The sequence below is a fragment of the Sceloporus occidentalis genome, unplaced genomic scaffold (assembly GCF_023333645.1).
Source record: "Sceloporus occidentalis isolate IW3139 unplaced genomic scaffold, rSceOcc1.0.p SCAF_65, whole genome shotgun sequence".
Lineage (NCBI taxonomy): Eukaryota > Metazoa > Chordata > Lepidosauria > Squamata > Phrynosomatidae > Sceloporus > Sceloporus occidentalis.
In genome coordinates, this window is record NW_028317045.1 from 1266698 (window position 1) to 1292719 (window position 26022).

At 38.6% G+C, this 26022-nt stretch overlaps 1 protein-coding gene across 1 annotated transcript in view; it reads left to right on the forward strand.

Moving 5' to 3' along the window:
- The window catches only part of LOC149286947 (cilia- and flagella-associated protein 299), a 298663-nt gene that overhangs the window by 89433 nt on the left and 183208 nt on the right, over positions 1-26022 (forward strand). The window lies entirely within an intron of this gene.

The window sequence follows — 26022 nt, forward strand, 5'->3', positions numbered from 1 at the left end:
TTTTTTAGAGCAAATACCCCTCGTCTTATAATCGGAGTTGTCTTATAATCAGACCTCAAATAGAGGTCTGACTATGAGACTAAGTCTGGTAACCCCCCCCCCTCCCAACTTACCGGTGCTTCTGACTCCCCGGTGTGTTGTCAGGGCAGCGGGTAGACGTCTATGCGATTCGCGTAGGCAACTTCCGCTGCAGCCGGAAGGAGGTGCGGTTAGCAACGGGGGTTGTCTGCGTCCATTGCGCAGACCTTCCCCGACTGTCAGAGAGCAGAGTTCCCCGCACCACTGCAGGGAATTCTCTCTGACAGTCGGAGGGTGTATGCGCGATGGACACAGGCAACCCCGCTGCTAACCGCGGAAGTTGCCTACACGAATCACATAGACGTCTACCCTCTGCCTGGACAACACACCGAGGAGTCAGAAGCACCGGTAAGTTTACCTGAGTAGCCCTGCCCTTATATACCTACTCGGCCCTTTCGTCTGGGCCTTAACATTGAAGTGTATTCAGCTTTGCTGTTTCTCTGCTTCCTGGTCCTGTGGTATAACTAGCAATTCTTTGTTGGATTCTACCCGTTTTGACCCAGCTTGCCCTGACCTTGATCTCGGCTTCCAATTAGGCTCTTGTTCCTGTGATGATCTGATATTGACCCGTGTGCCCTGCCTGAGGGCTCCCTGCCTGGTTCCAGTCTTGTGCTCCGCCGTCCCCTATCACAAGTCCGCTCCGCCCGTGTCCTGACACTCTCTTAGTGATTTGTTTCAGATGGTGGTCTGCAGAGGGCATGAGAAGTTTCAGGAAATCTTTTTGATTCTTGCAAGGGCCTCTCTTTTTATCCGCCCATGTCCCCATCTCTCTTTTTGTCATTCTACCCACACTTTCTCTACCCACACTTTCTCTTTCCTTTATTATCTCTTTGAAGGAACAGATCATTTGTGATCTCCTAAAGGGACCTTGCATTGGACACCCACAACTGCCAATTTGGAGCAAGCTTCCAAATCCTGGGCGTGTCCCTGGAAATAGAAACAGTTGCCAAGTATGCATCATATTTACATATTAGAGTGGTGGCCTTGTGTTGCTTCATGGCCCAAATTATTTTAGTCAGTTACTGAAAATGTATTTGGGATATTTTAGCTGCTGTCAGAATATCAAATGGTTTTAAAGCAGAGCTGAAAGATACAGAAAGTGTTAGAACGCATTTTTCAAGCTAACAACACTTCAGGTAGAACTGCACATCTGCATAGACATCTACTCAATTACTTTAGATAGCTATATATAGATTTATATATATGTGTGTATATATATATATATATATATATATATATATATATATATATATATATATATTGTGACAAAAGGTGTGGTAAAGTGGTAGATGGCAGGTATATTAGACCAGCCTTGGTCAATAGTAGTCTGCTTTAACCCCTTCGTGACAAAGGCTGATTTTACTTTTTGTACCCTTCGTGACAATGGGCGTTTTAACATTTCTGCGCTGCTCGTGTTTAGCTGTAATTTTCTTCTTTCTCATTTACTGAACCCACACACATTATGTATTGTTTTTTTCAGGACAAGAAGGGCTTTCTTTAGATGACATTGTTTTGATTGTATCATATTATTTACTATTAAAAAAAGTATAAAATATGGTGAAAAATTTAGAAAAAAAATGACTGTTTCTAACTTTTAGTTGAAAAATCTTTTACTCATCTATAAAAGGTAATGAAAAAACCTGCTAAATAGATTCTACTATTTGTCCTGAGTTTAGAAATACCCAATGTTTTTATGTTTTTTTGCTTTTTTCTACACATTATGGGGCAATAAGTACAGGTAGCGTTTTGCTATTTCAAAGCCATTTTTTCCAAATCTGGTAATTCTTCCCCCCCATGTGCCATTTCGGGTATCTTTGAAGCCGGCCAATGCAATTTACCCCATCAAGTCATATATTTTTGAAAACTAGACAGCCCAGGGTATTCCAAATGCTAGTATTTTAACCCTTTGCAAGCACTAATTCTACCATCAGCCTTTGTCAAACTTTATGGTAGTAATTTTTTTTGCATTTGTTTTTTCACACACATTTTACTTCAGGTATGAATAAACAGGTTCTGGTATATGTCACTATCATAAAACACCCCAATATGTGTTTAGCAACATCTCCTGAGTACAGCGATACCTCATATGAATGATTTTGCCTGGCTGTTTGGGGGCAAAAGGGCCACATTTGGGGCATGCGCATTTTCAATGTTGAACTTTGGCATTTGGCGATCAACTGCCCATGCCCTATTTGGTACATCTTTGAGCCAGGCCATTTCAGTATGCCCAATAAAGCTATATATTTTTGAAAACTAGACACCCCAGGGTATTTCAAATGCTAGTATTTTAACTCTTTCCATGCACCATATCTACCACCAGTCTTTGTCAAACTTTGTGGTAGTCATTTTTTTGCATTTGTTTTGTCACACACACTTTACTTCAGGTATGAATTAAAAGGTTCTGGTATATGTCACACATTTTACCACCAAAATGTTTTCAAAGTTTGCAGTAGTATTCTTTTGTGTGTATTTTTCCCCTACACACCTATGTTATGTATGAATTTACAGCTCCTGGTATATGCCGCTGTCACACGACACCCCAATATGTGTTCAGCAACATCTCCTGAGTACAGTGATACTCCACATGCATGGGTTTGTCATTTTTGGGGGGAACTAAAAGGCCACATTTGGTACGTGTGCATTTTTCTAATTGGAAATTAAATGTGTGCCATCCTTCCCCCCTGTGTCAATTGGGACATTGTTGAACCCGGCCAATTCAATTTACCCCATCAAATCATACATTTTTTAAAAGTAGACACCCCATGGGCATTTAATATGCCAGTATTTTAACTCTTTCCATGCGAGAATTGTTTTAAGCTAATGTGCTAATTTTAGGACTTGCTCACAAAAATATATTTTTTATATATATATATTTTATTTTTTTTGCCTTTTTAAAAAAAAATTTACAAATTTTTTTCAACTTGAAGGTTCCCCTGATAGTGACATCAGTGGGAAATTATTTTTACATTTTACTGTTTTTTTTTACTATTTTTCTCTAATTATTATTTATTTTATTTTATTTTTTCATTTATTTTTACTAATCACACTGTGATTAGAAAGCTGGGCTCCATTGACTTGCATGGTTGAATGCAGTACCTGTATTCAACCTGCAAGTGGAGCCAGAGTTCCTTAGAGGGTCTGGAGACCGTCTAGCGAACTTTTTCATCTTTATTATTTTTTTCCCCGGGCCGCCGCCATCTTGCTGATGGTGAAGATCACCGGTAGCGGCGGCTGTGACGGCTCTCCGGAGCGAGCCCCCAGAAGTCCTTTGATCAGTCCTGTAGGACTGATCAAAGAGACTCCTCCCCTACACTCTCCAGTCTATTGGAGATTGTGTCCCAGCTGCCAGAGGCAGCTTCAGGGACAGGGAGACAGGGTTCTTTGGTCTCCACATGAGTGTGGAGACCAGCCCCCCACCCCCACCCTTCCTCAATTAACCCCTTCAATTCTGCGATTGTGTATGACCCCCATCGCAGCATTGCAGGGGTTAATATTAGTCCCCACAAGCTTGTGGGGACTAAATATCAGTCAATGCTGTGCTTCAATGGAGCATCAGCATTGAAAGAGTTAAAAAAAAATGTAAAAAATAATAATAAAAAAAAATAAAAATGTAAAAAATAATTAAATAAAAAAAATTAATAAAATAATAATAAAAAATAAAAAAATAACAGCACTGACCTGAAAATCCAGGGTGCTTCCAGGTCAAATGCTGGGCTGGGCTGATCAGATCGCTCCTGGCCAATAGGAGTGATCGGATCATTATGGCAGCCCACGGATGACCCTGCTCTACAAAGAGAGAGGGGTCATCTAGGGTAATTATGAAAAAACACAAATTATTAATAAATGAAAAAATCATAATTATTACCTGATCACTTGTCGGTGACATTTTAAGTCGCTGATTATTGATCGGTCTCCCTGATTGATGTCAGCGGCCTAAACCTGTCACTTACAAGTAATCTGATAAAAAAAAAATATTCGCACATGTTCCAGTTTTGCCCTCATAGCTTCCTCAAAAAATGTATGAACCAAGCATGTGAGGCCTTGTTGGAACCGGGGGATGTTGGTGAACAAAATGTGGTGTTTTCTTCCAGTGTTACACATATGCTGTGCAAGAAATAAATTGCAACATTGAAATTTATGCGTTAAAAACGCAAAAAAATAATTACCCTGTGAAGTTTGGCAGACATCAGTGAAGAAATGGCTGCCTGAAAACTGTCAAAACTACCCTAGTTGAACACCTTGACTCGTCTACTGTTCATAAATATATACTTTTATGGGGTAATTTACAGTGGGGGGCTTCCAAAATGTCCAAAATGGGATATGGGCCCAGGAAACCAATTTCTGAAAATTCCAAATTTGAAAAGTAAAATGCGCATGTTCCAGTTTTGCCCTCATAGCTTCCTCAAAAAATGCATGAACCATGCATGTGAGGCCTTGTTGGAACCGGGGGATGTTGGTGAACACAATTTGGTGTTTTCTTCTGCAGTTGCACATATTCTATACAAAATATAATATAAAATCTAAAGCAACATTGCAACATATGCAAAAAAATAAAAAAAATATAAAAATACCTCAAAATTTGGCAGCAATTGGCGATAAAATCCCTGTTTGAAAAGTGTCAAAATGACCCTAGTTGTACACGTTGACTTATCTACTGTTCATAAATATATAATTTTTGGGGGGATAATCAGTATCTGTGACAACTATTGCAGTTATTAGACTACCATGCCAAATTAGAAAAAAAATTACATTTCAAAAACGTGATGGATGCCTTGCAATATTTTCCCTATACTGGTCAAAATAGATAAAAATCCTGGCCATGTTGGGTGGTTTCCAAATCAGGACAACGTAATGAATATACTTGGGATATTTTTTTCCCATTGGTTCAATGTGTGTACAATTTGTATGTATACAAAACTGTAAAAAAAGGCGTTTTTTTCATTTTTTCCCCACTTTTTCCAGTTTATTTCAAACAAAACAATGTACTACCCAGCTTAATATGGTTTCAAATGAAAGCCCTACTTGTGCTGAAAAAAACAATATATGATTTGTGTGGGTGCACCAATTGATAAGAAAGAAATTACAGTTGAAGAAAGACATGGCAAAAACACAAAAACGGCTCCGGTCCTTTAGCGACACGTTAGTATCAAAATCCCGGTCCTGAAGGGGTTAAGGGGTTAAAATATGTCCCAGGGAAATATGTTGTTTGTTTACAAACTGCACTACTGGCAGTTTGCAAAACATGGTAAGGGTCCCTGGGGCGGAGCATCTGGAACAGCAGGGTGGGCCAGTGCCCCAACAGCACTAATTGCTGTATTGATCCAGTCCAGAGTCTGCATTCTGGACAGGAGCTCCACAGGTGTGGACTAAGTAATAGCTCACCTGTGGTTGATTAATTAGCAGGCAGAGGGTAAAAGGAACTGAGCCAGATTCAGAGAGAGAAGCCACTGTTATGCCAGCTAGGAGTGCTGAGGGGTGGTTTCTCTCTGCAAAGTCGTATTGATGGTAACTTGTGACCTGTTTTGTACTAAGCCAGTGCTCAAGCAAAGACTGTTATCCTGTGCTGCTTATAACTGCTGCTGTTTATTCCTGTAAAATAAACATTGAAACTGAGCTGGATGTGTCCTGGGCTTCATTTACCCTAGAAGACAGTGGTAACAACCAAGATCCTTGACAAAAATCTCAAGGAAAAGGGAGGCCTGTCACAATATATATATATATATATATATATATATATTTGGCATTATATAAGAATATTACATTAAGTTAGAGTTAATGTTTATCCAAAAAAGCTGCAGTGGTTGCAAATAAGTAAAGTGTATATTTCCACCAAGACAAGGGTTTGTACAACTCCATGTCCATTAGACACGAGTCAGTGCTCACATTAAGGGAGATTCCAATTCCGATATACACTTGCTTTTTGTTCCAGCCATACCCATTAGTTAAATGAAAGCGGTAAAAGGAATGCAAACAGGCTTGAATCACAAACGTAGACGTGCATGCATTATTTCATTTAACATTTTTCTGTCCTGTAACAAAAAAATGCTTTGTGATAGCAGGAATGAGAAATTACCACAAAAAACTCCTTTTTGTAGTTCTCTTTCTGAGTCCCCATACTGGAAACAAAACACATTCCAAATAGTATAACATTTTGTTCTACCACTGCACAGGTGACTTGTTTCCGACTGGACACAAAATCCTACAGCTATTGCAGAATGAAAGATCATTTTTCATGAGTAGCCACTGTTAGATAAAGATACCAGGTCTCCGATGTCTCTTACTGTCGCACATTCTACACTTTTACCATTGTTCTACCATATCAGAAGATCTATAAGACATAACCCACATTATTAGCTGCCATATGAAACATACCACTGGTTTTTATAAGATTTGGCAGGAGGTTTCAGCAGAAATTAATATACTAATACAGTGTACCGTGTAACAATGTAACCTATTTGAATTATTAATATATAATTATTCCCTTTTTCTAGTGTAATCATTTACACTAGAAAATAATGGCTGTCAGACCTTCTATATTAAGTTGACAAGAGGCTCCGGCCTTTACAATAGAAGGGTTTGTCTTTGGTCTGTGGACCTGGGTGGTTTAGTATTGATAGAACTTTGTTTAGTATAGGTAATAAGCCAGTCAGTCATGCAGCCAAAAGATCATGTTTAAAGTTAAAATTAAAGGAGAATTCCCAGCACTATTCTGTTTCACTTTATGTACAGACATTAACTGTCCAGTGTTTTATCTTTGTCATAGGTATCTAAAACGGAAGACAAGGTTAACTTATAGAAAATGTAAAAAAAAAACAGAGCGGAAAGAGATGTCAAGTTTAAAGAAATAGAATGTATATGTGATTCTTGTTGAAGGTTTTTTTATGTTACTATTGAACTGTTACTTTACAGATTATTTCTTTGTAACATTTTATGTTTATAGATTTAATATGAACTTTGAGTTATTTTTGGTAGTTTTTTTTATTGTTGAATTTTATATATAGATTTTAGATATGGCATAGTTTTTATATTGTTGATAAGTTAAATTAAATCTTAAATCACAACCCCTAAATCTACACACCCAGAAATGAAGACATGAGACATTAATGTAAGTAAGGGCGTTGGCCGCAGCTTTATTACATTCCAATGCCAGCAATTTTAATGATAATCAACTTTCCAGTGGCTTAGTCTTTCTCACCATGGTAAAGCCCCAGGATATCACAGAAAAATTTGCAAGATACTATAAAGTATTAAATAACCTGAATCAGGATCCTGATACCCACCAACCTAATCAAGATGATATTACACAATTACTCTCCACACCAGACCTTCTCAAAATAGACAAAGACGAAGCCTCATATTTAGAAGCCCAATAACTGTGAGGTGATAGAGAAGTCTATCAAAAGAAAATTAAGCACAACAAAGCCCCAGGCCCTGACAGGTTTTCTAATTCATATTACAAACACTTCCAAAGACTCATCTCACCCCATTTTTTTTTTTTTTTTAATCAAGGCCAAAATTATTTCCTAAATAATTATGGCCTTCATAATTACACTCCCCAGACAAGGGAAACTACCTGAATACGTCCAAAATTTCCGCCCCGTCTCACTCCTTAACACAGATGCCAAAATACTAGCCAATAGGTTGAACAAGTGTCTGCCAGACTTAATCCACTACCACCAATTAGGCTTTATTAAAGATTGTCAGCTTCCTTATAACGCTAGGAAGCTCATATACATTATACACCATATTCAAGAATCTAAAACACCTAGTATATAAGAGAAGAGTTTTAACAGGTTACACTGGGGATACATGCATCACACAGTCACAAAGTTTGGCCAACCAACCTCCTTTAATAAGGCAGTACTAGCACTTTATATCTACTAGTCATTTCCTCTGCCACTCCAATTTCAGCACTAGCCTTAGAAATCCCAGATCTGAACACACCCAAATGGGAAAGAAGGGCCATAACACATTTAGCACATCCATTAAAAAGGGAACTATGTGTACTTTTCAGGTGCTGAGGGATACATATGGGTTAAACCAGTGTGATCAATATATGTACTCAAGGCCGTCCTCAATCTAAATTAAACGGCCTCCCATTTAAGTGGCAGATTCGGCCACGCCAAGCAGGGCCAGACTGGCCCACTGGGAAACCTCCAGAAGGAGGGAAGACTTCACTGACTCTCACAGTCTTCCCCTAATCTGCAGTCAGTATGGCAAATATTTTTTGGTGCAGGAGCAGAGGGAGTGATTGCATGCTAATGGAGTGTGTAGCGGAGCCCAAGGAAATGCCTAGGGTCCAATTTTTCAATATTTAAAAAAATGTTTTTGTTACAAAGATTAGCTGTTTTTAATGTATTAAACATACATTATTTTACCCATGTTTCAAGTGATATATTATTGTACTTGTTTGCAAAAAAAGATGGGGAGAAAGTGGGGTAGGGGATAGTGAGCAAAGAGGTATCTGATGGGGAGAAGGAAGGGCGGTATCTGATGGGGAAAAATGCTACCCCCAGATTTTTAGGGGTTCCTACGCCCATGCTGGTGTGTGTGTATTTAGTCATCTGTTTCCATGCACTTTACTTTCTGTAGGAATAAATTAAACTACGTATATTTTTACTTATCCCCAGAGAAAACCCCCTCTGAAATCAGTGAGAGGAAAAGTAAAGGTTTCATGTTATTTTCTCTAGTTCAATCTGCATATTTTATTAAAAAGGATTAGTGGCACTAAATTGTGGCTTCCCATGTATGATGACTTTTTTTTTAGTGTACTGAAGTATTCCCAATCCTATTACATTACATCAATATGCGTTAGAAAATCAGGAAAAGATAGGCATGGATGGTGGGCTGATTTGGTGGTGCAACAGGCCACTTGACTAGACCTGCCCCCCAGGCCTTAGGCTGCCAGCAAGTATGTACTTGCAAAGTTGACACTTCCTGGTCCCGTGCCTTGAGAAACAGGGAGTACATGGGGAGGATGTGACAAAGAATGTGATACAATTATGTATCAAAAAATGTGTAGCAGCACCATCCTGCCCAAAGATGTTATACTGCATTGCTGGGGAGAGATACTCGGATCGATATGTAAGCATTAGTAAAAAAAAACTACAAGTGGAGTTGGCATTGGGAGACTAGTCTAATGCTCTAATATGCCTGGCGGGAAACTCACATTGTTCCAACCATTTGGAAATTGCCAGGAAAGTCATAATGAGGTAGTTCCACATCACTTTGCTAGAATGTTTCCTATCACAAGTAATCTCTATTGGACAGAATGCTCAGGAGTCATACACTATATGGACAAAAGTATTGGGGCACATGACCATTACTCCAACAGGAACTTTTATGACATTGCATTCTAAATACATAGACATTAATAATAATATAGCTTTCATTCTTCTGGGATGGCTTTTCACAAGATTTTGGAATGTTTCTGTGAGAATTCATCCAGTAAAGCATTTGTAAGGTCAGACACTGATGTTGGTTATGTTAGAATAGAAAAGGTGCTTCCCAAAGTGTTCACAGAAAGTTGGAAGTATAGTATTTCCCAAAATGCCGTGGTATGTTCAGCATTTTGGACAATGCTATGCTTTATTCCAGCTTGACTGTGCCACATTGTGCAAAGCAAGGTCCATAAAGACAAGGTTGGATGAGTTTGGTGTGGAAGAACTTGACTGGCCCACACAGAGACCTGGCCTCAACACCACTGAACACCTTTGGGATGAACTGGAACGGAGATTGCTAACAATAAGTTCCTAACCATAATTGCAAACAATCAGTGGGAAAGGTAACCAGACTCGGCCCCAACACATGGTTAGCCTAATAGGTGATAAATAGTTATCGAAATCTAGCCAGTATGTTAACATACTGTGTATGTTGTTTCCATATTTTGATTGTTGAGCTTGTTGATACTATCATTGTTAGTGCAATGCATTGATTGAGACAACCTGTGTACATGTACACTGGATTGCACACGATCCCTTATCTTCCCTTCTCTACCCTCAATGTTAGATTTCATATACTAAAAACATATAAAAAAGAAAAAATGAAAGCTGGCCTGAGGGAACCAAGAGTCCTAGTCCTGCTTCCCCAAGCCTGTTTAGACAAGCCTCCAATGTATAAACCATTGAACGCTGGCCAGAGCCTTCTTGAAACTGTCCAGCACACTCACACCATGATCCCGCATAACATCTTTATTATCTCCAGCTCTGTCTAATGGCCATTCTCCCAATCCTAGTAACGAATCTAGGATCAGCCACATTAGCCTTCCTCTTGCAGTGTTCTAAAGTGTTTGGGGAATCGTTCCAGTCCGACCAAGAAAAGGCCTCAGAGCAGACAGGTGTAAACTTAAAGACTGCACAGAACTTGGCCATGTCATGTTTAATCTTATTTATCAAATCTATGGTCCTAGCCTTCCAAGATTGTTCCCCCATACATGAATGACTAATAGGATGGTGTGGGGACAAACCTGGCAAGTCCTAACCAAACCAAAAAATCCACCATACTAAACAATAATCCCCAACTATCCCCGCCGCTGTGACAAATATGGGGTAGTCAACCCCACAACCCACTAGTAAAGGGAGGGAGGGTGGGACAACCAGGATTTGGAAAAGCAGTTAAGTGACCGTTTACAAAATGGTTGCCACTTATATACCCTTGATAGTGACCCCACCCATAACACATTTGAACCAATTAAATTAAATCACTCTTTATGCACACCACCTAGCTCTGTCAAGGCCCACTCCACCTAAGCTGCGCTGTTCCATTGGCTTCAAGAGCACAAAGGCAGAACTGATTAATTTATATTTTATTTGATGGAAATAGTCACAGTGCTTTACAAAAATAAGGGTAAAACAGAGAAAACAACACAGAAAACATACATAAAACTAATTAAATTAATCTGTGGGAATTTCTTGGTGTCACGGTCCCTTGTCACAAAATAAAGACATTTTCAATTTTAATCCCATTTTCCAATTCTTATAGAATCCTTGTTTCTTTGTCCAGAACGAATGTCAAAAGTTTACCCCACAAAGCCACACAGCATTGAAAAACGCATCAGATGCACCAAAAATGGTGTTAGGCCTAATCCTGAGATAAACAAACATACAAGACACCACAGGTTCCAACTCTATGAACCCTTGACTCCAGGCCCATTTCATCTGCCTTGAACCTCTTAATGATCACAGCCACCTCTGAGAGCATCATTGTGCCCTAAAGTAATCTTTAGTCTGACCAAAAGGACTACCCATTTTAACTCTTGCTAGAGCAGCCCTAAAATCCTGAGCCACCTTTTAACAGCTCTCTAAAAGACAGACTCTCATGGCAGAGCCCTTAAAAGAAAGGCATGCAGCAATGAAGAAAAAGATGACCTTTTAACAACCCACTCCAAGAAGGCTGCAGAAACCTCAAAATAATAACAGGAAATTGAGCAACCCATCAACAAACACAAATCATACAACAGAAATCTTGTATTTGAAATTAAAAACTCAATTGATGGGTAATAGCTGGAACGCTGGATCCAAATTATTATTATTTATTGTTTTATATAGCGCCATTAAATTCCGTAGCGCTGTAAAATGGGTACACAGGACATAACAAGTAGTATGTAACATAACAATATGACGTACAGAAACAGGTGAGGAGGGCCCTGCTCAAAGGAGCTTATCTGCCTTTGCCAACAGACAGGACCTCTCTGCTACCCCTATGAGCTGCAGTGCCATGTGAAAAGATGTATAGTGAACCCTGCTGAGCACTTTTACAAAACCATAATTAACTAAAGGATCTGATGGCTTTTAAACCAAATCGGGAAACCCTGAGATTATTAAATGTGAAAGAGACCCCCTATCCTACCCACAGCCACATTTTAACAATTTAAGTCAAGTCAAACTTCATGCAGGTTTTCTGCAAGACTGGGTACATCAAACAAGATGTGCAAACAAGAGTGCGTCTTTCCACTTATTATAGCACTTGAGCCACAGAGTCCTTCTTACCATGTGAACATTAATATTCAAACCGGCATGAACTACCGTATTTACTAGATTATAAAACGAGGTTTTTTCAGAGCAAATGCTCTGAAAAATACCCCTCGTCTTATAATTGGGGTCGTTTTATAATCTGACCTCAAATAGGTCTGACTATGAGACTAAGATCCAGATCACCCGAAACGCTGCAGGGGACCTGGATCCTCCTGTCTCCCCCCCACACACACACACTTACCGGTGCTTCTGAGTACCCGGTGTGGAGCCGGGGCAGCGTATAGACGTCTATGCGATTCGCCTTCCCCGGCTATCAGAGGTCAGAGTTCCCCTCACCGGGGAATTCTCTCTGACAGCCGGGGAAGGTCTGCGCGATGGACGCAGACAACCCCCGCTGCTAGCTGCACCTCCTTCCGGCTGCAGCAGAAGTTGCCTACGCAAATCACGTAGATGTCTACACGCTGCCCGGACAACACACCGGGAGTCAGAAGCACCGGTAAGTTGGTTTTTTTGGGGGGGGGGTGTTAAAGGGGGGCATAAGGCATTTCTGTAGGCAGAGTGCTCTATGAAATGCCTTTTAACCTCATTAATGCCACTCTGCCTCCAGAAATGCAGTTTAACCCTCTATACGCCACTCTGCCTCCTGAACTGCCTTATACCTCCCTATATGCCACTGTGCCCCATAATATGCCTTTTAACCCCCTAAATGCCAGAGTGGCATATAGGGGTATAAGACATTTCTGGAGGCAGAGTGGCACATAGGGGGTTAAAAGGCATATCATGGGGCACAGTGGCATATAGGGGGTTTAAGGCATTTATGGGGCAGAGTGACAAGCCTGGGGGCAGATGTGCATAACTGGGGGGCAGGTTGGAAAATAAAAGGAATTAAAACAAAATATTTTTCTCAATCATAGCTGTTTTATTTAAAAAAATAGATTACATAGTTTACATGAATTAACATTTACTGGTAAAACTTTTTTTCCTATAGGGTCGTCTTATATTTAGGCTTTTTCTTTTTTTCCTAAATTAATATTCAGATTTTGGGGGGTCGTCTTATAATCAAGCAAATATGGTATACCATCTGCAGTGACTGGTATAAACTATGCCATCAGCTCATGAGAGAGCTAGTAGACCCCCTTCCTAACCCCCACCACTGCTCCTGCTCCGGAGCAGTTTGTAAATTTAACTTTAGCAGATTATTTACCCTGTATCTAATTCTACACTTATTAATATGAATTTACCACACCAAACAACAATCCTGAAGGCATGCATATTATGCCTCTGATTATAGCAACGAAAAAAAAATATATTTCATAAAATGTTTTCCTCCTTTTAACAAATGATTTAATAACACCTGTTATATATTTGAGGTTTCTGTTTCTCAATGCCCTGCAGGTGGAGCGCTCCACTCTCAATGGTAAAGTGATAATCTCTCTGAAGCCTTGTGATGGAACTTTTAATACAAGGATGATGTGTGGTAGTGAGACATATATCTATACTAGGCATATTAGCCTAGAAAACAAGATAAAGTAAATGGACAATAAACAGCGACATTTTTATTTCTCATCTTTCATCTGCAGAAAATATAAGCAGCAGTATCTTTGAAGCAAAATGTATGAAAATACTTTATCCTGCATGCTGAAAGATACTAACATTTTTAAATTGGAGTTAAAGCTGTTTTATAAAATGACTACACCCTGATGTGATATTTACCAGTGTATACAAATTGATTCAGTAGTGATAGTGACATGGTGCAAAAATATATTTTAGCATGACAAATGACATTTTTCCTTACTGTTTACAGAGGCAGTAAAGGATTGAAGGATGCACAGAGCTGTCAGAGCTATAGTTTTTTCACTATTGCATTAATTACAACTCATTATTCTTTTATTAAATACAATGTAAAGTTTTAGAATGAAACAAAGTTGGACAGATTCAATTTCAGAGTTCTATAAAAAGGCACCACAAATTCTCTGCATCATCTCTGTTTTTGTATCAATGCAAACCAAATTTAAACATTGTACCAGTGTACAATGTTAACAGATGGTAGTTCCCTTTTAGCAAGCAGTGGCTGCTGTATTCAGATTTTTTTTTCAAAAAACACATAACTTTCTGGCATGTATGTTAATTGAAATGGAAGACATTGATTGCCAAACCAAAGTTATTTCCAAGGCCCACAACACTGGCTTAAGCTAGTGAAAATGCATATGTTCTACATCTGTACTGGCTGGTTCACTCCTGACATTCCACATCTCATGCAATATTTGTCAAAGTACAAAAATACATACATATGAATAAGGTCAAGCGTGGTTTGTACAGATGTTCTTTTTAGGCAGCTGTAAAGTTCAATGACTAGCTCTGACCGCCTGTGACCAATTTCTGTTGTCTAATAAATAAGAAATGTAGCTCTAGTTCTGATCATATAATTGCCTCCGCTGTGAACTTCCAGAACGGAGCACAAATTAGTTTTTGGTTTCTATTATATGAAGAAGAAAAAAAAAACCTCTGACCTTGGGTTTAATTGGTTACTATCTATAAAGGATTGGTCAGATTTGTGGTACTTAAAAAGCTGAAGAAACCCTCATTGTAATATATTATATATATATATATATATATATATATATATATATATATATATATATATATATATATATATATATATATATAAAGCACTTTCAAAAGATGGTCAGCACTCCAGGTCTTTAAATTAACAATTTCTCACATACCTGTCCTGAGGAAAGTCAGCAATGACTGAAACGTCGACTTGACTTTGAATAAAGGGAAATTGTTAATTTAAAGACCTGGAGTGCTGACCATCTTTTGAAAGTGCTTTGAATGGAAACTGCTGGTTATTAGCACCAGGCTTGGGAAATTTGGAATGGTGTGCAATGGACTTTGTGAGTAAATATATATATATATATATATATATATATAAACATATTCAACATGGCTCAAGGAACTTGGGCGATGTGTTTTGTACAGATTTATTTTTAGATCCCAGGCCAGAACTGCAGAGTAATACACGTGTGCTGAATTAGTCTATTATTGTTTTCTTCAATTTTAAATTAAGTACTGATGGGTTTATCTGAATACTCCTATCCTCTTATCTTTGTGAGTGCTGACAGGTTTATGTAGTAGTTACACTGTATAATAGCCTGACAAACAGCTGTCAATAGCTCTAAATGTATAGGTAAATCGAGTGGGTGTGTAAAAAAAAATAAATGGATTAAGCAGTTTTAATAATTATAAAATATTTAAAGGCACCCAAAGTCCCCCCCAGGAGAAATGTAAAAACGTATTTGCTGAGCAAGCTGCCTCCTGTATCGGGTTATGCAACAGAGGGGCTGCCTTGCCCTTAGAACTGCTATCCTAGTCGGCCTAGGTAAGAATAATGCTTAACATATATTTGGTATCGTTTAACATTGGTACCTCTTCTGTGAAAGGTATATGAAACAAAGTATTATTGACAATAACATTAATGCACGTTAAGACCTAATGGTACAGGCCAGGAAACTGCCCTTGCTAGCTTACAATATATATATATATATATATATATATATACACACACATTATCTCACAAAAGTGAGTACACCCCTCAGGTTTTTGTAAATATTTTATTATATCTTTTCATGTGACAACACTGAAGAAATTACACTCTGCTACAATGTAAAGTAGTGAGTGTACAGCCTGTATAACAGTGTCAATTTGCTGTCCCCTCAAAATAGCTCAACACCCAGCCGTTAATGTCTAAATCTTGGCAACAAAAGTGAGTACACCCCTAAGTGGAAATGTCCAAATTAGTAACATAGTAACATAGTTCATAAGGTTGAAAAAAGACCAAAGTCCATCAAGTTCAACCTATATACATATTGTGTCCCTACTGTGTTGATCCAGAGGAAGGCAAAAAACCCTTATGAAGCAGATGCCAATTGCCCCATACCAGGGGGAAAATTCCTTCCCGACTCCAAATATGGCAATCAGAATAAATCCCTGGATCAACGTTCTGTCCCTATTAATCTAATATCCATAACTTGTAATATTATTGCTTTCAAGAAACACGTCCAGGCTCCTTTTGAACTCTTTTATTGAGTTTACCATCACCACTTCCTCTGGCAGAGAGTTCCATAATCTCACCGCTCTTACTGTAAAGAACCCCCGTCTGTGCTGGTGTAGAAACCTTCTTTCCTCCAGCCGTAGAGGATGTCCCCTTGTTATAGATACAGTCCTGGGTATAAATAGGTCCTGGGAGTGATCTCTGTACTGTCCCCTTATATATTTATACATAGTTATTAAGTCCCCCCTAAGCCGTCTTTTTTCCAAACTAAATAACCCCAATTCTGATAATCTTTCTGGGTACTGTAGTCCTCCCATTCCCCTTATTACTCTGGTTGCCCGTCTTTGAACCCTCTCCAGCTCCACTATATCTTTCTTGTACACTGGTGCCCAGTACTGTACACAGTATTCCATGTGTGGTCTGACTAGTGACTTGTACAGGGGTAGAATTATTTCCTTGTCGTGGGCATCTATGCCCCTTTTGATGCACCCCATGATTTTATTTGCCTTAGCAGCAGCTGCCTGACACTGGTCGCTACAGGTAAATTTACTGTTAACTAAAACTCCTAAGTCCTTTTCCATGTCAGTCGTCCCCAGTGTTTTCCCATTTAATACATATTCCCAGCCTGGATTTTTCTTCCCCATGTGCATAACCTTACATTTATCTGTGTTGAACCTCATCTGCCACATCCCAGCCCAAGCCTCCAACCTATGCAGATCCATTTGTAATCGTGCGCTGTCCTCTATTGTGTTAACCACGTTACAGAGCTTAGTATCGTCTGCAAAGATTGATACTTTACTATGCAATCCCTCTACAAGGTCATTAATAAATATATTAAAAAGAATAGGACCCAAAACTGACCCCTGTGGTACCCCACTAGCAACAGTCACCCACTCAGAGTATGTACCATTAATAACCACCCTCTGTTTCCTATCACTGAGCCAGTTACTTACCCACATACACACATTCTCCCCCAGCCCAAGCATTCTCATTTTATGTACGAGCCTTTTATGTGGCACCGTATCAAATGCTTTGGAAAAATCAAGATATACGACATCCAGCGATTCACCCCGATCCAGTCTTGAGCTCACCTCCTCATAAAAGCTGATCAGGTTAGTTTGACAGGACCGATCCCTTGTAAACCCATGCTGATATGGAGTCATACACTTATTTTCATTGAGATACTCCAAAATAGCATCTCTTAGGAAACCCTCAAACAGTTTACACACAACAGAAGTTAAACTAACAGGCCTATAATTCCCCGGGTCACTTTTTGTCCCCTTTTTGAATATTGGCACAACATTTGCTATGCGCCAGTCCTGGGGAACAGACCCTGTCACTATAGAGTCCTTGAATATTAGAAATAGGGGTCTGTCTATTACATTACTTAACTCCCTTAGAACGCGGGGGTGAATGCCATCTGGACCTGGTGATTTGTCTATTTTGATTTTTTTTAGGCGGCACTGCACTTCTTCCTGGGTTAGACAGGCGACATGTACTGGGGCATTTATCTCATCCTGCTGTATATTACCTGGCATTTCATTTTCCTCTGTGAATACAGCAGAGAAGAATATCTTTAATAGATTAGCTTTTTCCTGATCCCCGTCTATAACTTCTCCCTCATTACTTTTTAAGGGGCCAACGCTTTCATTGTTAACCTTTTTACTATTTATATAGTTAAAGAACATTTTGGGGTTTGTTTTACTCTCTTTGGCAATGAGTCTTTCTGTCTCCAATTTTGCTGCTTTTATCTGATTTTTACATATTTTATTTTTTTCCCGATAGCTTTTTAGTGCTTCCTCACTGCCTTCCTGTTTTAGTAGCTTAAATGCCTTTTTTTGCCATTTATTGCCCCCTTTACATTTTTATTTATCCACATTGGTTTTCTCTTGTTCCTGACTCTTTTATTCCCATAATTGGGTCCAAAGTGTCTATTTTTTGTGGCCACCATTATTTTCCAGTACTGCCTTAACCATCTTGGGCATGTAGTTCACCAGAGCTTCACAGGTTGCCACGGCGTCCTTTAAAAACAGAAACCCTGACATGGAAAGATTAAAAAACTAAAATTTCAAATACCCAAAGGGGTGTCTACTTAAAACAAACAAACAAAAAAAACCCAGTAGTGTTTGATGGGGTAAAGTTAATTCAAAGATGTCTCAAATAGGGCATAGACACAGACTGACCAGATGTCAAAATGTGTGTGAAAAAACACAACAATAACTTACTACCACAAAGTTTGAGAAAGGGTGGTTAACCATGGTTAAGCAAATAGTAAATTTAGTACATGTAGTAAATAGTAAATTAGATGATATGATAATGGTATCAAAAAAAAAGCCCTGTTTGTCCTGAAAAAAATATATAATGTGTGGTTGCACTAAATGAGACGTTACCAAATGAGGAGTTTATTTTTATTCACTTAACAAAATGCAAAGTGAGTGAACAGACGAAAAATCTAACGCAAATCAATTTTTAGCATGACCACTCTTTGCCTTTAAAACAGTATCAATCCTTGCAGAAAAAATACACTTGCACAAATGCAGGGATTTTTGTAGACATATAGTTAGGTGCATCCTTAAACAATTATAGGAAACAAGTGCTAATGATCATCAATTTAAAATGTAGGTTGAAACACAATAATTAACTGAAACAGCTGTGTAGGAGGAAAACAACCAGGTGAGCAAAAGTAAAACTCATTAACAAATGGAGGTTGCTGGAGGGGTTTAATTTTAAGTCATACACAATGGCAAGACTGAGCACAACAACAAGACAATCAGCAAGGTCTTTGCCGGGCTGAAATTTCAAGACAGACAGGAGTTTCCAGATGCTCTGTCCAAGCTCTTTTAAAGAAGCACAAAGAGACAGGCAATTTTGAGGACATAGATGCAGTGTTGGGCAAAGGAAACTAGTGCAGCAATTGAAAGACACATCATGCTTACTTCCCTTCACAGTGGGGAGATGTCCAGCAATGCCATCAGCTCAGAATTGACAGAAAACAGTACCCTTGTACACCCATCCACTGTCCGGAGAAGTCTGGTCAGAAGTGGTCTCCATGGAAGACTTGAGGGTAAAAAGCTGTATCTCTGATGTGGAAACAAGTCCAAACTACTCAACTTTTTATGAACTGGGGTGCGGAAAAATGGCAGCAGGTGCCCAGGACAAAATTTAAAATATTTGGCTGTAGCAGAAGGCAGTTTGTTTGACAAAGGGCTGGAGAGCGGTACAAGAATGAGTCAACATCCATCATTCAACATTATCATTTTTGTTGTTTGAAATATTTCCCCAACATTATTTTAAGTAATTAGCAGATATCGTGAGACGAAAAAGCAGTTGTTTGAGAAAAAATATAGAAAAGATCCCCTTACCATTTTAAGTGAAATTGCAATGTAGCAAACTCCAGCTACTAGAATTGTTATCATGGGGATCCAGGACAGAAGATTTGGAATGCTGTCCATTGCATATCAGTTTAACACTTGCTAACATTACAAGAAAGCTGTGTGTTAGCAGAATATTCACTGGCATTAAAATTGCTTCAGTGATATGTACCACTTGTTCCTTTAATTTTGGTAGAAATTCAAGTGGCTATAAGTTATTTTCTTTAATGTTTTTTTTCTCTTTCAGCCTTATAATGAACTGTTTTTACAAAATGACTTTTACAACATGATTTGGAGAATTCACTGGTTTACATTTAGTCGGATATAGTGTATTGGTAAGATGACCTGGTAGTTGTATACCTTTTGGGTATACCAAACCATGAAATGTACTCAAATCTGTTTGCTCCATTGTTAAACTATCTGCAGTTTTATGTAACAATCTAAAAGGCCTCAAGCTTAAGGCCTCAAGTTTCTATTGCTTACCTACCCACAAGCTAGATTTCCCATTAGTTTGAATCGAGGCTGATTTCTTAGCAAGTTATCAACTCTGTTCCTTTTATGGATAATTCCATAAAGATAATACAGTCCCTTTGAAGAATAACTTCATAGGTATTGGATGTCAAGTACATCAGTATTTCTCCGCAACCTCAATAGAAATTCATGTGTGTCCACAGCATGCATCAAACTTTACTGTGTATGGGTTATCATTGACCAAGAGGAAATTTAAAAAGTGTACTTATCAACAGGAAATTTCACTGCATTTTTCTCTGTCCAAACCCATAGCCATGTAGCTTACTTAAAAGTCCAGTTATAAGACACTTTGTAACTGCTGGTAGCAGGGAGTCCTGCCAAAAATGCTACATGCTTGCATATTGTTTCCACGCCAAAACAGTCACAGGCTGCATTTGGTGAGATCTTTCCATTGCATTTAACCCTGTGCCTCTTTGAATTTGATTTTGCATGTAGACTGACTTCATGCATCTGAGATTATTCAAGCAGGAGGCATCATACATTTATTAATAATGATTCCACTTGTTTTCGTCCCTTGATCAATTACCCCAATGAATTATCAGATTAGATTTTTTGTAATTTTGTGATTGATATTATGAATTAATTTGTGAAGAATTATCGATGAATTGTACTTCACTATATTAATGATTCTTGATTCACTGGACTATTTTAATGCACATTTTTTTTGAGGTTAGCATGCAGGTTTTACCTTAAATTGGGACAAACTCATTAATTTATTAGTGAAGAAATGTCTAGGGAACAAATTTCCCATGAACAGTACATCTAAAATAAGAATCAGGCCCATATTTATATGTGAGTTACCATATTTCCCCATGTATAAGACACTCCCATGCATAAGACGCACCTTAATTTTGGGGCCCGAAATTTAAAAAAATATGTATTATCATAAAATTCATACTCATTATCCTCATCACTCCCATCCATTAACTGGCCTTAAATTAAACCTAAAGACCCCATCAACCATAACTGCCCCTAAATTAAACTTTAAGGCCCCATCAACCATAACTGCCCCTAAATTAACCCTAAACACCCCATTAACCATAACTGTCCATAAATTAACCCCCACCTCCCCTAACTTTCAGCAGCCCAAATATTATTTTTTTACTTACTATTAGATGAATTGCTTAGCCATGTGGACGCTATAAGGAAAGGGGGGGGCCACTCATCAGTGTAACTGCAAGAAGACTGTTAATCAGAAAGGGGAGGGGCCGATTGTCAGTGTGACTGCAGGGAGGGACTGGGAAGTCTACAACCACTGTATAAGACGCACCTAGTTTTTAGACCCAACATTTTTCGAAAAAAGGAAATATGAGGAAATACGGTATGTGGATGGACCATTTGTTTGCTGGTCCTGCTTTTTTTTTTTTTTTTTTTAATTGTTGCTTGTAAAAGAGACAATGGATTGTACAAGAATGATGATAGATCAGCATGCTGTGCGTTTGATGTCTATCGCTATGTTATTTAACTGGCTTGCTCTTTGGACTGCAAGTTCCTATCCTGCCATCCTGACACCATAACAATGCAGGAAATAAAAATAGAGAAAATGACACGTTGCTTTTCCGTGGGTTTTCTGATTTTTAAGTCATATTATATATTTTATCATAGGGATTCCCTATGGGGGATAAATGTAATGTTTTTTGAAATGTTGCTTTTTGGCAGAAAAAAATTGCTCACAACCATTAACTTATCAATGTGATTCTATTTTATTATTAAATCTTGTTAAACAGAATATAAAATGCTGCCACATTTGAAGTGAAACAAGCAAATTGATTTAAAGCAGATATCTTATTTCTTATTTTATTATTATATATTTCATATGGGATTCAGGCAAACTGTATAACTTAATGGTTTATTGCCAGAAAATTGAAACTGGTTATGATTTTACATTACACCATTGTTTAATGCCCCTATTATCTCATCCATAATTACTAAATCAGAAACATAAAACAATAGAATATTCTTACACACCCACAATAAAATCTGCAACTACGCCTGTAGTTCATTTAAAAGACAAGGCTATTAGCAGTAGAGAATTTACAAGAAGGTTGCTCAATGCCTTAGTCATGCCCGAGCAAATACAATTTTTTTTTAGTTTGGTCTAAATCCAGAATACTTTGGATTAAAAACAGTTTTCAGATACAATCTCAGTTAATCAATCTGACCCAATATAATGTGCTTTTATCCAACATTTTTCTGGTTTTTTTTTTTTATCTCAAATTTTCTCATTATTTGTTCATTCTAAATATGCCTGTTTAATAGGACAGCTACATAAATGCATTCTATTGTTATACATGTAACTGTCTTCTAACAGTGTTATTTCTGTATTATTGTAGAGGAATGCCTTTAAAGTCCCTAACTATATAAAATATGTACAATAAGAGGGCTCCAATAATAACATGGGCCTACCTGTGTGCACTTTCAGAGGGACCTCCAGGTCCTTAAAGAATACAAAATGATGAGTCAAAGTGTTATCCAAACTATACTAGTGGTGGGTTTAACAAATTGAGGAAGCAGAAGAAAACCGTTCTGTAAGGAAGATAAGCCTAGCAGCAAAATGTTGGGTAGACTGTCGAGTCACTCAGAAAGCTGTTACAATACTTAAAGTGAGAGAGAATAACGGAATGAACTAAGGTTGTTGTGCCTTTTTTTGGGAAAGGAATGGGAAGATGCCAGAATTTCTTTTAGACGTGGCATGGATAAGGGCTGGGTCTTTCTTGGGAGCACTTTTGTATATAGTTTTATTTTTCCCCATGAAAAATACTTTGAATTTTTATTGATACAAACAAATTGGATGACACAGTACACGGATTTTGTTATGACACTGAAAAGTCAAGGTGGAGCTGGGTCCCCTAGAAGGCACATTTTTTCTGGTGAGGATAGTTATTTAGCTCTTCTGAGTGCTCTCTCCATCCCTCCTCTAAACAATTGTTCCAGTGGTCCCAACCCTTGCGGAGACGGACAAGAAGATTCAGCCCTCCTGCAGGCCTTATGTCTGGGGAAGGGAGGAAACAGACTTTGTTGAGTGCGACCCCCGATGAAAACAAAGACGGGGACCTGGTGTCCACCTCGGCCTTAAAGGCACTTTTTTGTTTTTTCACAGCAGAGTCACTGACCTCAGGGCTTAAAAAAAGGATATGATTTGGAGGTGAGGGAAAAAAGAAAGTCAAAGATGACCCATAGGTATCAGGCTTGGTTAGTAGGGGTAGATAGTCATGTTGTTTATGGATATTGAGCTTTCAGGTACTGGTGGAGATGCAAGGAGGGAAGATAATGAGTTTCAGGTAGCATTATGACATCCAATAAGATCAGTAACTCCCGTTTAAATAAAAGTTATACATTCAGAAAGCTAACATTGTGAAGTGTACCAAAGTGTAATACTTATGCAGATAATGAAGAATAAGCAGGACATAGATCTCATCCCCCTATCAGACATAATTCTAGGCTTCATGAGTCTGCTTCAATTATTTACATATTTAAAACACAATTTGTTTTTATTTATACAGCAACAAATCATGCAGCATTGTACTGTGAGGTTATATTTAACATTATATGTTAGACATAACATTTTCACATACAAAAAAATTACAAATAAAATGACCTAATATTGAGTAGGCCCCCATTTTGCCACCAAAACAGCCCCGACTCATTGAGGCATGACCTCTGAAGGTGTGCTGTGATATCTAGCACCAAGACGTTAGCATCAGTTCCTTTAAGTCCTGTAAGTTGCAAGGTGGTGCCTCTATGGATGCATCCTGGTGCCTGTCATGTGTTCTCTAGGTATGCAACAGACATGCATCCAGCTATCCACATGATGTAAAAGAAAACATGATTCATGAGACCAAGCCACCTTCTTCCATTGCTCTATGGTCCAGAACTTATGCTCACGTGACCATTGTAGGTGCTTTTAGCAGTGGACTGGGGTCAGCATGGGCACCCTGACTGGTCTGCAGCTACACAGCCCCATACGCAACAAATTATGATGCACTGCATTAACTTTTTTCAGCAATTTGAGCTACAGTAACTTGTCTGTTGGATTTGACCACACGGGCCAGCCCCCCCCCCACACACATGCATCAATGAGCCTTGGCCGCCCATGACTCTGTCGCCGGTTTATCGCTTTTCCTTCCTTCAACCACTTTTGATAGGTACTGACCACTGCAGACTGGGAACACCCCACAAGAGCTGCAGAAGTGGCTCAGATACTTACGCTTGCCCATTTTTCCTGCTTCCAACAAATCATCTTTGAGGATGAAATGTTCACTTGCTGCCTAATATATCCCTCCCACTGACAGGTGCCATGATAACAAGATTATCAGTGTTATTCACTTCACCTGTCAGTGATCCTAATGTTATGGCTGATTGGTGTATTTACACAAAGACCATGTAAAAAGGTAAGCTATTATGTATTTGGTATCTTGTTGTGTGATAAAAGACCAAATTGTATTTTTGATGTCTCCTTTTAATAATACATTTTCGAGGCCAGAGTACATCAAAGAGTATCTAACGACGAGATAGAACAAAGCACAAAAACCTGTAAGTAGACACATATTCTCAATCCTACAGATCTGACTGGCTATGTACACAACACATTAATACATATCGGAATGAATAAAATATGAATTGTGCTTTGTATAAAACTTCTGAATGTTGCATTGGGTATTTACAAACCACAAATTCTGGCACCAGGGCAGTTCATGGCTTTGAGCAAAAAGTGTAATAATGGCCCCCCTCCTGCCAGTACCCACATGCGTTTACAACACATCTACCTATACACATCCATGCTTTCACACACATACATATCCACTGTTACACACCAAATCACATCCATACTCACACACTTATACATACGCATTTATACTCACACATACACACACACGTGCATACAGTGGCAAGAAAAGGTAAATTAACCCTTTGGAATTTCCTGGTTTTCAGAATGAATCGTTCACAAAATGTTATCTCGTTTACCTCAAAGTCACAAATATAGAAAAACACAATGTGCTTAAGCTATTAACCAACAAACAATGATAATCTTTAATGTCATTATTGAACATACCCATTACACATTCGAAGTGCTGGTGAAAAAGTAAGTGGACCCTTGGATTTAATAACGGGTCAAACCTCCTTTGGCAGCAATAACCTCAAACAAGTGCTTTGGACATAAATGCTGGTAATTTGAAAGGGTTTACTTACTTTTTCTTGCCAGTGTACATGCTCACACACTGGCACTTATACACTCTCACTCTAATGTGACTACAGTCAAACATTTAAAACCGCCTTTACCGTTTCCCTCAGTGGGAGAATCAGCTGAGCCTGCATTATGCTTCTAGGACAGAACACATAAGGAAATAGGATCAAACTGAAAATCTCCTTGATGTGTAGTATTACCATACATGTAATGTGACAATAAATGCACAAAATATGAAGTATCACAACGTAAATATAATTGAAAAAAAAAAAATAAAGCTTCAGTTCCATTAGCCCCATGGTGCAGACTTAAACAGTACCCTCAGTCTGAGTCAAATGCCAATAGTTCCATATCTTGTAAAAATGTGCTACTGTATGCTTAAAGGAGGACTTCTTTCATTGTAGTGAGCCAGACTGTTTCCATTTAAAGGCTAACATAATTTTCACTGCCAACAAAACATATCCCAATAATTGCCTATTCGGAATATGTGCAGGAATAATGCCAAACAGGACCGATTCTAGCAATAATGGAACATGTATCTGCATTAGCTTAGTTGCTAAGCCAAACACCCACTGCCACAGATGTGCAATATGTGACATTCATGTAGGATTGGTGGTGGAAGGGAGGTATGTTTCTCCTAGATTCCTTTCCTATGTGAAGTAACACCAGAGTCTTCCACCTGCTAGGTGATTAATTTAGGTGAATCAGAGGGCGGATATAAAAGGGAAGCCAGGAGGGCAGGTAGCTCTCTGGCTGAGGACACAGAAAGCCTGTCTGTGGGAGAGACATGTGAGTAAAGGTTGCTGGACATATTATGTTAAGTTGGCAGAG